The sequence below is a fragment of the Sceloporus occidentalis genome, unplaced genomic scaffold (assembly GCF_023333645.1).
Source record: "Sceloporus occidentalis isolate IW3139 unplaced genomic scaffold, rSceOcc1.0.p SCAF_3, whole genome shotgun sequence".
Classification (NCBI taxonomy): Eukaryota; Metazoa; Chordata; class Lepidosauria; order Squamata; family Phrynosomatidae; genus Sceloporus; species Sceloporus occidentalis.
Genome location: NW_028316983.1, coordinates 74087182 through 74100343, shown reverse-complemented (window position 1 = coordinate 74100343; position 13162 = coordinate 74087182). Strand labels below are relative to the sequence as shown.

General features: G+C 40.7%; 1 protein-coding gene and 1 long non-coding RNA gene across 2 annotated transcripts in view; one reads left to right on the top strand and one right to left on the bottom strand.

Moving 5' to 3' along the window:
* The window catches only part of LOC149316228 (uncharacterized), a 34798-nt gene extending 32282 nt beyond the window's left edge, over positions 1-2516 (bottom strand). The window contains exon 1 of the long non-coding RNA XR_016280449.1: positions 2438-2516. This is a non-coding gene — a long non-coding RNA (uncharacterized LOC149316228). The remainder of the gene's footprint in view (positions 1-2437) is intronic.
* The window catches only part of LOC149316226 (phosphatidylinositol 3-kinase regulatory subunit gamma), a 348381-nt gene that overhangs the window by 36337 nt on the left and 298882 nt on the right, over positions 1-13162 (top strand). The gene's annotated exons all lie outside the window — the stretch shown is intronic.

The following is a 13162-nucleotide window of genomic DNA, read 5'->3' as shown; positions in this document are numbered from 1 at the left end:
GTGTCCTGTTCTTTGGAGCAGCGGAAGACAAGCCTGTTTCATCCTTAATATAACATCCTTTAAATATTTGTACATGGCTATCATACCTCTTAGTCTTCTCTTCCCAAGGCTAAACATACTTAGCTCCTTAAGCTATTCCTCATAGAGCCTGGTTTCCAGACCCTTTGCCATTTTGGTCACACTCCTCTGTACTAAACTTGCACTTGTTGCAGGTGTATCTACCCACATCTTCTAGTATGAACACAAGCATACCACAGCTGTTGCAAGTGACTGCAGAAGCTCCTTCACATACCATATTCAGTAGTTTTAAATAGCCACTGAAACAGAACTCTGGGCCTCCGCTTCAAAACTCCCCTGCTGAACACCCATGAAAAATGCCTGTTGGCATTTTGAACAGAGCTTCTGTTCAACCTTTACTGATGTGACTGCATGTACCACAGGATGCGCAGTGCTGCATCTCAGAAACTGAACTCGAAATACTATGGCAGCATTTATATAACACATCATCAATAACACATCAGTATTCAAGGCAGCTTATAACAGCTTAAACAAATATAGTTGAAATTCACTATATACAAAAGTTCAAAGGTACGGTATATACTCAAATCATGTATAAGACCGCTTTTGGGACCAAGATTATGGATTTTGATATGGCCCATGTATAAGTCAAGGATAAAACTTAGAGGCATGTAACAAATAATCTAAAGCAGTGGTTCTCAACCTTCCTAATGATGTGACCCTTTAATACAGTTCCTCATGTTTTGGTGACACCCAACCATAAAATTGCAGTGTCACGACCCGCTCTAAAGGATGAAGCAAAGAACTTACAAAATTCCAGCAGGCATCACTGTTTGTGATCACACTAAAGGCTTAATGGATGAGAAAATACAGGGGATCAGTGCTTCCATGCCAGATTACACTTACCATTCACAAGGTGATGGTTCCATTTTTGGGGTCAATTTTTAAATTAAAATCCTATACTTACACGTGAATATATACAGTAATGATATTATCACCAAAAAAATGGTTAAAGCAACAACAACAAATAAATACAAGGCCTAAAACTCTATTCTAATAGGTCTTCCCAAATAAAAAGGTCTTCACCTGGGTGTGGAAAGTTAGTGAGCCAATCTAACCTAAGAGCCCTGGTGGCACAGTGGTTAAATGCCTGTACTGCAGCCACTCACTCACAAACCACAAACCCCCATTCCTAACCAGATGGTTTGTGAGTTCAATACCAGCCAGGGGCTTAGGGCCAACTCAGCCCTGCATCCTCCTGAGGTCACTAAAATGAGTACCCAGCTTGTTGGGAGCAATTGGCTTACATATGGTAAACTGTTCAGGGAGTGCTTAAGTGCACTGATAAGCGAATACAAATATACATGCTGTTGCTCTGAGAAGGGAATTCCGGAGCCTGTGGGCAGCCATAGGGAAAGCCTCACCCACTGTGAAGGTGGAGAGATAGAGAGAAGATGTAGATCACAAAACATGAATGTGTTCGTATGGGAGAATGCGATCCTTCAAACAACCTGGGGCAGAGCCGTATAGGACTTTGGGTCATAACCATTGAGACATTTAGCAGAGAAAGGACTAATGGGGGGAGTCAATGGTGGAAGCTTTTCTGGGGATCTTAATAAACATACCAGTTCCCCCCTTGCATTGGAAGCCAGAGCATCCAACTCCCTAACTAGCCTACTGTTCCAGGAGTGGTAAAAAAAATGATACTCTATTGCTAGTGATAAAGTACAGTTTAATTACCAGACTAGCTAACTTCTTTAGTGATATGGATGGTAGGGGATGGAGGTGTGTCACCTTGTCTTTTACTTCAGGCAACAGAATATTTTGGGTAGACTGTCTATGTGGAATTTTTTTGTATCTTTAGGGATTAAACAACGTGTGAATCTGAACTGCACAGCAGTGACACTTTTTTCATGCTCCTTTGTATTATTTTTTTTAAAAAAGCTTTTGGCACAAATTGCATCCTTGGTAACCCATATTGAATAAATGAAAGAGTTCACATATTTGGGTTGCTCTTGTAATATAATGATCGATAAAATATCTATTCTTTGTTGTCTCTTTTGTAAAATAAATAAATAAATAAAACACCCTGCTGCAGTTTGCATTTTCTGCTATTCCCCCCCTCAAAAAAAAAAAAGACAGAACTTGGACAGGCTTGTTTTTAAAGACAGCAGCTCTTAGTGTTGTAGGAGACTGTGTAAGTTTTAATTTAAAAAACAACCTTTCCAGGCTCTAGAAAATAGTGAGCACATGGGGTTTGATGGAGGGAAGGTGATGACATAATCTACTCAGGTAGCAGTCTTAAATATTTTTGACCACCAGATGGCACTCTGACATCATGCAATGTGGCAGCTAGTTCTGTTCCTGGCTGACTGTGTAACAGGCAGAATGATGCTCTGCTGGTGCATCCTCCTCTTACCTGGGCTGGTTCATCTCTGCTCTGTTCCTTTGAGCGGATACTGTTTTGCAATGATGGAGAGGATACGATGTCAGGCTCAAGCAGCCAGACTCTGACAGCACAAGCCCAGAGGCTGTCACGCCAGGACGTGTTGCTATGGAGAGGAATCTGACGGGATATCTATATAAAGAAACATGAGCTCATCCATTCTCAGCAGAACTAAGAAACCAAGTCCCAAGACACCTCATTGTCTGCAGTGAGGCACGCAGCAGCAGTGAAAACGTTCTCACATTCAAGTGGAGACAAAGTGCCTTATCTCATCTGCAGGCCAAGCCACACAGGACTTTCCATGATAGATCAGTCTCTTGGAATCCTCTGTCTCAGATACATAGCTTTAGTTAAAGGCCAGCCACTAGGATTTTAGAAGCACTCAAATATATCTCCCCCTAAGCTGACGTGCACCCTGTACTTCTAAGGGGCTGCTACTCAAGCGTGGCTTAACTATGAAACAAGTGTTACATAAAGCCATCTATTTTGAAATTTCATTGGAACGGCTATCATACTGACACATGTTTTTATTATTATTAAACAAATCTAACCAGCATGATGTAGCGGTTTGAGCATTGGACTACAACTCTGGAGACCAGAGTCTGAATGTGTGCTCAGCCATGGAAACCCATTGGTTAACTATGGGTAAGTCACACTCTCTCAGCCTCAGAGCTTGCAAAGACAAACCCCTTCTGAACAAATAATGCCAAGAAAACACCATATAGTTGGAAATAACTTGAAGACACACAACAATTTTGATCTTTTTTATCCAGCTTTTTATCCCAGTGATTTTGAAAGTACAAGGGTGATCCAAAACTCCCCAAGACACATATACAAAAGCTGCATTCACGAGGAATGATAAATAAAATTTTGGCTTGTCATAAACAAACTGCACGTACAGCTTGCTGGCTATTCCTCTTCCTTCTCCATTACAAATGAACGGCTAAACAAAAAATAGTTTGATTAGGGACTGAAGAGCACAACCTCATTTGGATTAGCCAGCATAGTTCAGAATCCTAGTTTACTGTTGCCTGTGAGTACAGCAAGTGTTTGGGACATGCAGGTATTTTTTTTCAAGAGTGAGGGATATTCGCCATGTGATATGGACTATTTATTGAAGTATAATGTGTCTCTCTCTGAGAGCACAATACTAAACTTGTTCAAGAATGATTACAAATGCTGTTTTCTGAGAATATAAAGTTGTGATAGTTAACACTGATATCAGACTCCTGGGACAGGTTGGCTAGAGTTTTGAGGTCTAGTGCCACTAGTTATGTTAATGACTCTCAGCTCTGTTTCTTCTCTCCATCTAAATCCAAGCAGGCTGTTTCTGTTCTCAAGCACTGTCTTTTATAATAATGGTTTAAATGAGAATGAACAAACTGAAGATCAGTGTAGATAAGACAGAAGTGTTTCTTGTCAGTCAAAACAAAGATAATGGAAATTTCACCTATGCTGGATGGGGTAGCATTCCCACAAATACTAAAGTTTACACTTTGAGTATACTCCTAAAGGGCATTGTCTCAAACCAGCTACACCTGTGCCTGGAAATATCTGAGGTAGCTGTTGGGATACATGCCTTAGTTGCATCTTGTGTGTAACATGCACCATGTGGCTAACATTTGAAAAATGCTCAGAAATTACAGCTGGTAGTTTCTGAGTAGCAGCTAGACCAGAGCTGAAGTTGTATACCCTCCAGTGGTCCCAGATTTGCAGAGACAGTCACGATTAATCCTTTTGTTATCCCACTTTTTCACCTGTTTTACTCAGTTTTTCTCACCTCAGTCCACTTTCTCCCTTCATCCTCACCTAACTTCGATTACTGAGAATTGATTTCCAAGTGCAAAAGTTGTTCACACTCAATTCACTCACCAGTGGGAAGTCAAGAAGAGAACATGGGGCACAGTCTAGCTATTCCAGTAGGCTCAGGCAAAAGCAAACTGGGGAACCCTCTCCTGGCTTGTGTTTTCTCCCTCATTAATAGCTTTTGTCATCTTGACCACACTCTGATGTTATTTGGCAATGTGTTTTAGTTTTCATGTGTGAAATGTTGAAGGGTACGTAGTTGGCTAGAACTGGTTACAGGGACACACATCTTCCTTGTTCCTGCTTGTAACAGACTTTTAAAAATCCTTTAGACATCTGGATGTTTGGTTGGCACTTGTCAACATTACCCTCAAGGGGAAACAAAGAACTGTGTTCAAATTATTTAAGATACACTCCCAAAATAATATTTAGAAGCAGCTGGGATAGTTCATGGACTAATTCCTAGAGAAATGTTTTGTTAAAAAATGTCACGCATGCAACTTGCTTGGAGGTGTTTCTGTGAGCCTTAATGGTAGTATTATGGACAGTTCCACCTTCAGGTTGTCTATGAGCAAGTTGCCTTGGTCAGTCCACAAATGCTTTCAAAGTCATGTATCCACAAAAATATGTCGCATTGCAAAGTATTATGTTGGAACTGGACCTGAGTTTTCTTCTTTAATGAAGCTGAATCTGTTTCAGTTCAGTTTGTCGAATTTGTGCAGCTGATTTCCACTTTGATATGCAAGGCGACTAAACTAATTAAAGTCGACATGGATGAATCCAATGAGTTTTGACCTCGTTAAATAAGAAAATGAAATGGATTCAGTGAAGCTGAATTGTGTGTGGGCATTTACTGGGAAAGAGAATATGAATTTTCGTCTAAAAATCTCCATGGTCAAATTGGATCCAAAATTGTAAAAGTCCTTTTAATCATGTGTTCTGTATCCAGGCTTCACTTCTGATCAACCTGTATGTAGTACCTGGACAAAACAGTGACCCTTGCTGACTGACACACACACATTCATTCATTCTTTCTCTAATTCACCCGCCATTCTGTGTCTTTCTTTCACACACACGCGCACACACACCTCTCTTCCTCAGTACCAGAACAGCAGTGTCTTATGTATGGATTGTTTTACACTGAAGGCTTTATGCTATATGCACAGATTTCTTTTGAACATGGTTGTAATTCATTTTCCTACCAAGTAACATGAGCTTGTAATGTATATTGCTGCAAATTTTCCATCAGGTACTGGAAATGGTGTCTGGACTGCAAAAGAAGTATGTGTTACTGCATCGGCTATATCCAATTTTTAGGCTCAACTATTATTTTATTAATTTATATCCACCCAACCACTCAACATGGCCTAATCCAATTCTTAATCCCAACTACACCAGATCCACTGAATCTGTAGAACTGGTATTTCTGTTTACTTGATTCAATAAGTTCAGTTGGAACTAACAGTTGGGTTTGGGCTGCTACTAATATTGGTTGTTGGAATTGTATCAACCAAAGGCAAGACTATCTTTGCAGAATGATCTTGATCTTACTGTCATGAGGAAGGCATTGGCAGTGAATCTGCTTGTTTTCTAGAGCACACCCTTTTTCTTTTCCTAAGAGAGGGGGGTATCAGTAAGCTTACCAGGGGTGCGTGTCTACAGGTAGTCCAGTCTCAGAGGAGCAATATTGAACACAGAACACAAACAAAGCACTTTAAAAACACAATTTTAGTTGAAGTATTAATTTGTCAACTCTTCACTATTGCAAGCCAAGTGGGAGCCTTGTTGTGCCATCTGAGATGGCTGCCATTTTGAATAAGACATTTCTTGGGCCTTTGCTGCTAGACTCTAAATGGCCTTTGTAAACAAGAAGTGGAGAAGGTATGACTGGATATGATGGGACAATGGTTTCATGCTGAAAATGAGGGAAGTTGTTTTCTCTCAGCTTCATTGTCAAATGTCTTCCTTCTCACCCAAGTCCCCGGAAGATAATTTATCCAAACCTCTCTAACTAATGGAATAATTTTGAGTTATAAGGTGGTACAAAATTATCTGTGCTATAGATTCTATAGTAATTTTGATCCCTCACATCCATCAGGAATATGTTGGCATCTGAGAAGTCTTGCTAATTGTAGTCATTGTAATTTGATCCTAATCCCCTGTTACTACCAGTGTGGAACAAGTTAATGGCACCTAGTTAGGCCCTGGTGTGAGACAAACTGCCTTGGATATATTGCTGAGCCCTTGTGTGAAGGAGACTGTCTCTCTGGAATATGGATTATAATAATTACTCAATCCTCTCTGTCTTCAGCAAGGTATCGGTTTGGTTCCCTGGGTCCTATCTTGCAAAAGTACTAGAAACGATGTTTACACTTGTGACTGATAATGATATGTGTGTAATTGCAGAACATTTTCATTTCCAAGGGCCTTGATGCTTGAGGCACTAAACAAAAATGACACACACTCCGATAAACAGAGTGCACTTCCCCAACAACAGTTAGGTATGATACAAAGCCTGAAGGAGGTGTGCCTGCAGTTCACAGTTGAAAAGTAGAATGTAGTAACAATTTCCAGTTAGTTGGGGGGGGGGGGAGCAGGTAGGGGGAAGTAGCTACAGAATCCTGCATAGCTAAAGGGGAGTTTCTGAAATTAAAAAATGCATGGATAATCCTGGTATGCTATGTTTAGTTAGAATCTTCTTCTTCCATGAAGCTTGGTATAACTGTTCATTATTCCAGTTTATATACTTGTACATAGGGCATAATGGTTGGTGTATGGATTTTTAATGCACCACAGATACAATAAAAGGAATCCTGTACAACCTTGTGAAATACTTCATATGTATAATAGCAGTGGTGGAGGGGATCACAGGCAGATCTCCTGCCTGGACTGCCGATTGGCTGCAGTAATACTGACACACTGATGCATCTCCACTCAGACTTCATGGAACAGTGATCAATCAAGGAAAATGCTTCACATATTACCACAGGAGAAAGACCATGCATTTGCTGCTGGAATAGCAGAGGAGTATTTGGACAAACAGGACTCCCACAACCTAACTGCAAATATCCCAGGCCCTAGGTTACTGGTGCTGGAAAGTTCTGTGGACCAAAGTTTTGATTTCTAATGCTAGAGAAGAGAATGAAAAGATGGTGTCTTGCTACATTCGAGATCACATTAACCTAGCTGTGTGTTTTAGCTCAGGAGGATAATAAATTTGTTTCAAACATTTTTTAAAAAAGGAAAAGCAGAGAACATCATTTGATACTTTTTGACTAGTTTTCCTATTTATGATCACTTTAGTTGGGCTAAGTGAAAATGGCCTACTTCCCAATTCTCTTCCCTACTTGCAGGAAGAAAAATAGAGGTGTGTGTAAATATTTGTGCAACATTTTGTGCCACACTCTTCAAGGGTTTCTGTAGGGTGGAGTTATTCATCAGCACTGGTGGCACCATGGCTTCTGTCTTTTATCCATTGTTTTCTCCTCCATCTTCTGCATCTTCCTTTGGCAGCCATCTTGCACACATACACCCCCAGTGCCTTAAGAAACCAAGTATAACTCTGGAATATTATGGGATAAAAATAGCAGCTATCGTCTACCACGCATCATAGGTTGTATCCATAAGAACATGAAAAATTGCTTTCATTTTCAGGGAAGGAGCAAGAAAGCACATTCTCAGAAATATCATTGTATCTTCTGTGAAATTTTCATGTCAGCCCTTGTTGCATATCTCCCATTTCCTTTCCTGTTCCTGGAACTGGTGTGAGATGTGTTGAACTGTTGTTGTTTACTGCTCTTGACCCATGGCAACCCTGTGAATGAGACATCTCCAAGATGCACTATCCTCCACTGCTTTACTCAGTTCCTGTAATTTCATTCCTGTGACTTTCCTGATTGAGTCTGTCCATCTGACATGTGGCCTTCCTCTCTTTCTGCTTCAATCTACTTTTCCTATTATTGTCTTTTCTAATGAGTCATGCCATCTCATGATGTGGCCGAAGTACAACAGCCTCAAGTTTATTATCTTCCAGGTTCAGAAGAAAAATATGAGCAATAAATCACAATGACTACCAGTAATGAAAAAGTCTATTTATACCAACATTCAATTGCCAGTATTACTAGCCTGAAAAGGTTGAGGCTCTGGGGACTCTGATGACCACAGGACCGTAGATGTGCTTTGGATTCCAGTCAAGGTTTAAAGAAGCTGTCCAAAGTGGCGAGCCTATTTTGGTTATAAAGTTCAGCACCTTGGATAGCTCCTTTCAAACTAAAATCCAGAAGTGATTCATTGCTTAATTGACATCAGAGGAAGCAGCTTCCACTGGCTTGAAGTCCATAATCATATTAGCAAATTATGGAATGGCTTGTCAGCATGCAGTCTAGTAGTCTTCATGGAATTTGGGGGATATTTTAAAATATTTCAGTCTCTTAATGAAACTATGTTGTAAATATGTTGTAAGTGTTTCCTTAATTGTTTTAACCATGTTTTAAATAATTTGTTGTTATGTGCCTTCAAATCATTTCTGGCTTATGGCAACGCTTATGTGAACCTATCACAGGATTTTCTGAGGCTGAGAGAGTGTGACTCGCCCAAGATCCCCTGTGAGTTTCCATGGCCAAATAGGGAATCAAACCCTGGTCTCTAGGACTGTAGCCCATTACTCAAACCACTACAACACACTAGTTCTAGTTTTGATAATACAGATACTTCTGTAATCAAAGTTTTAACTGTTTTTGTGTTTTAAAATACAGTAGACTCTTCCCATCCATAGTGGTTCAGTTCTGGGATCCCATGGAGATGGGGAAAAACATTGATGGCCACACCCCATATTATTCTGCATGCACATGCTGTCATTGAACAACATGGGGTGTGGCAACCTGCAAGTGGTCAAATCCACAGATCACTAGCCTGCCAATACAGTGGGCCCACTGTATTGTAAGCCACCTTGGATCCCATTTGGGGAGAAAGGTGGGATATAAGTACAATAAAACAAATAGCTGCTACTAAACTTAAGTAAACATCCTGATTGGTCTAAGAACCTGAAAGCATGTAGGAGATATAAATATGTGATATGGAGTTCATGAAGCTCAATACAAATACCCTGTTTTCCTTTTACTGAACATTTTCTCTTCTTTGTTATATGTGCCTTGTCCAGTCTTTCTTTCCATCAGCAGAACCTGACTCCCCCTGATCCCCATAGTTTGACAGATAAAATAATATTTCAGGATCTGAACCAAAGCTATGATTGAATGTGTTTATACTGGTTTCCAAGTTAATAGTTATCTTCCCCACCCCCCAGTGCGTAGTTTTAGAGCTTGTACATGTCAGTGCCCTAGCAGATGGCATCTGACCTCAGCATCCTATGACATGGTTCCAGAGGCATTTGAGCCCTTGCATTGATGTAAAGGAACTAGCAGAATATCAGATGGAACTTGCAGGAGGAAATGAAGGCTTTAATGAGTGAGTAATGGCTTCCAGAAGCTGGCAAGCAGAGATGAAGTGTAACATTAGATTGGATGCTGGATGTTGAAAGCCCTGTTCATCTCTGCCTCTTGGGGGCACAACAAGGACAGACCTCACCAGCATGTTGTCTATAAATACTGTCTTTCTTCCCACTTGGAGATAAGCAGACCAATTTTCCAGACATAAGCAATTTAATAAGTTGCTCTCAGATTCCATTTGGATGCAGAAGTAAGCTCACAGTGTCATATATAATATGGTAGCAACCTCTTTCAGAGCAATTCAAGTAAGACCAACCATGGAGTCCAGGGACTATGGCCAGTTCAGTTCTCAGTGTGGCTCATATGGTGATTTTGTTAAACAGACAGAAGCAAAAACATGATGAGAGATTACTTCTTGTACTTTTCCTCAGACAGTAATGGGGCTGCAATGCAGAGTTAGGAGTGAAGCTGGTCCTTTACTCTTGTACCATTTTCCCACTATCATATGACCTCATTCTAAGATATTATTTGACCTGTAAATACTAAAAAAAAACCATATGGACCTGTAGGTGCAGTGGTGGCTTCCATGTCAGTAGGATGGTGGCGTCGCTAGGGTTGGCATCACCCCATGGACCAGAAAGGACTGCCAGGCGACAGCAGCAATGGACTGCTCTTCCCTCCTTTTCCTCTCAGGGTTTTGAGATGGACAGTGAGCAACCACCTCAATGGGTGTTAGCTCCCCCTGAGTTGCCACCCAGTGCTGTCCAAACCCCCACACCTCCTAGTGATGTGCCTGCGATAGGGTAGTGAATCTTCTTGAGATCAGATCTAGTGTCTCACTGACATGGGAGCTGGGATCCACTGCCACAAAGATACACAGTAAGCATTTTAGAGAACTGTTCATGGTGTGCCTTACACTATTTCCCCACTAAACTATGGTGAAAGAAATTAATTGCACCACTTTTCACCTGCATTGTGTGTCTTCTTAGATAATCCCCTTTGTCCTGTTTACAACAATTTTTTATTAGCATGACTGTACATCAAAAATAGGGTTTCTCTTCAAAGGTTTTTTAAAACTGAAAATCCCTCAGCCATCTTGGCCAACTGTCAGGACTGTGGGAGTGGAAGTCAAGCAAAGGATTCTTCCAAACTAGTGCAAAAAGGGAAGAGCTCTTGACTTCCAAACAGTCTCTCCAATGTGAAGTCGAAGGCTTTCATGGCCGGCATCCATAGTTTTTTGTGGGGGTTTTGGGCTATGTGGCCATGTTCTAGAAGAGTTTCTTCCTGACGTTTCACCAGCATCTGTGGCTGGCATCTTCAGAGTATGCCAGCCACAGATGCTTGCAAAACGTGAGGAAGAAAATCTTCTAGAACATGGCCACATAGCCTGAAAAACCCACCAAAAAACCTATAGTCTCTCCAACCTTTTTTTAAAGTGCCTGTAAAAGGTGATGGAGAGGGAGAGAATGAAGACAGTTGAATGACATTATAGGCAATTTAGGCAATCACCATCCTGCTCTCATGACACTGTAAGTAACTTGGCCAGTCATCGTGTAGATTTGGTACCTTTGCTCACTATTGGTTCTGAATGTTGAGCCCAAGTATGCACGTGCCTTCTTATTAAAAGAAACAGTGTTCTAAAAATCTGAATGCAAATTGTAATAAACATCTGTTTCTCTCTGCCCCCAGGCAATGAGGAAAAGGAATGACCAAGGACTCAATATGACTCACAAGGATAGTACCATGGGATTTTTTTTAAATGTTACAATATATGATAGATTTAAAAAACAAAAACCCTCTGGAGGGGGAGTAATATGTTGGTACTGGGAACTTCCATTGACTGACCTGGGACAACACAAAGGTTACCTGGTTATTTTTAAAGCAACCCAAGAATTACATGAAGAAATACAACAGGGAAAGAGCAAGAGACACCCTTCTACTCCTTTCCTCCTCACCATCCCCCTGGAGATTTCCATTGCTCCAAGAAGGGGTGTACAGCCCACTGTAGGAATCATTGCTTAGTTATAAGTTAGCTTTTAGGTATAACTGGTGAAAGATGGATAATTGAGAAAGGTTTCTCAAATGAAGCTGCTTACGTTTCTTACAGTTAGCAAAACATTTACATTTCTATACCACTTCATAGTGAACTGAGGAGTCTCTAAGCAGTTTACAACATGTAAGCCAATTGCCCCCAACAAGCTGGGTACTCATTTTACCAACCTACAAAAGAATGGAAGGCTGAGTTGAACTTGGAGCCCCTCAGGATCAAACTCGCAATGTTGTGGCTGTAGTACAAGTGTTTAACCACTATGCCAACAGGAACAGTCAGGAAAAAAATAGCATAGTCAGGGGCTTCCGCTTCTTGTTAAACTCTGTCTGTAGTTTTGACAACTGTTTCTATAACAGCAACAACAACTGTAGTAGCAGTAGCAGCAACAGCAGGAAATAGTGCACCCCTCCAAATGTTGTTGGAACTCAACTCTTAGTATTATTCATCACTGGTTGTGTTGATTAGGCTGGATGGATATTGGATTTCACCAATATTTGGAGGGCCACATAATTCCCATCCATTTTAAGCATCAAAGAAAGCAGCTATTAGCAACAAAGCATGGTAGTAGCACTTTAGAAATGATGTGTAACTTGTAACTTGTTAGTTCTTTTTCACTAACAAGAGTATAGTCATGATACATTATATTTCTAACATAATGAGGGATAAAGTCACTTCTTAGGTGGTGCGGCAACCAAGCGTTTTACCTTGTTATTGGTTAGAGAGGAACTGGACTCAATAAATACTTCAATTGTTGTTTCATGTCATGCTGCTCTTTTGTGTTGTTGGTACCATGTAAGTCCTATGGGCCACGTGGTCACTATAATATCCATAGCAATAGCAAGTACATTTCTATACTGCTTACTGTTGTACTAAGCGGTTTACAAAGTGTAAGCTAATTGCCCCCAACAAGCTAGATACTCATTTTAGTGACCTTTGGAAAGATGCCCGGCTGGAAGGATCCATACTCTCCAACATTTCACAGATGAAAATTTAGGATGCATGATGTCAAGCAACATCTGAGTGTGGTCAAGGTGACAAAAGTTATTAATGAGGAAGAACATAGAAGCTTGGAGAACCTGCAGCAGTTTGCTTTTTTTCTTAGAACTTTATCACACAGAGGGAAATTGGCAAAGATTTTCCCACACATTGCACTTAGAGAGGACATCCTGGGAAAAATCAGGAATGCTCCAGCAACAATTCACTGGATTTTCTTGTGAACGATTTGTTGCTGGAGCATTCCTGCTTCTTGCTGGGATAAGTCCTCTCTAATCACGATGTCGTGGGAAAAAATTTGCCGTGATCGCGCAACTGTCCTGGGAAAATGCCTTGTTAAACCCCTGATTTCCCCCATGTGATAAAGTCCTGAGTCTACAGGGGAGAACAAGATTCTATTTTCTC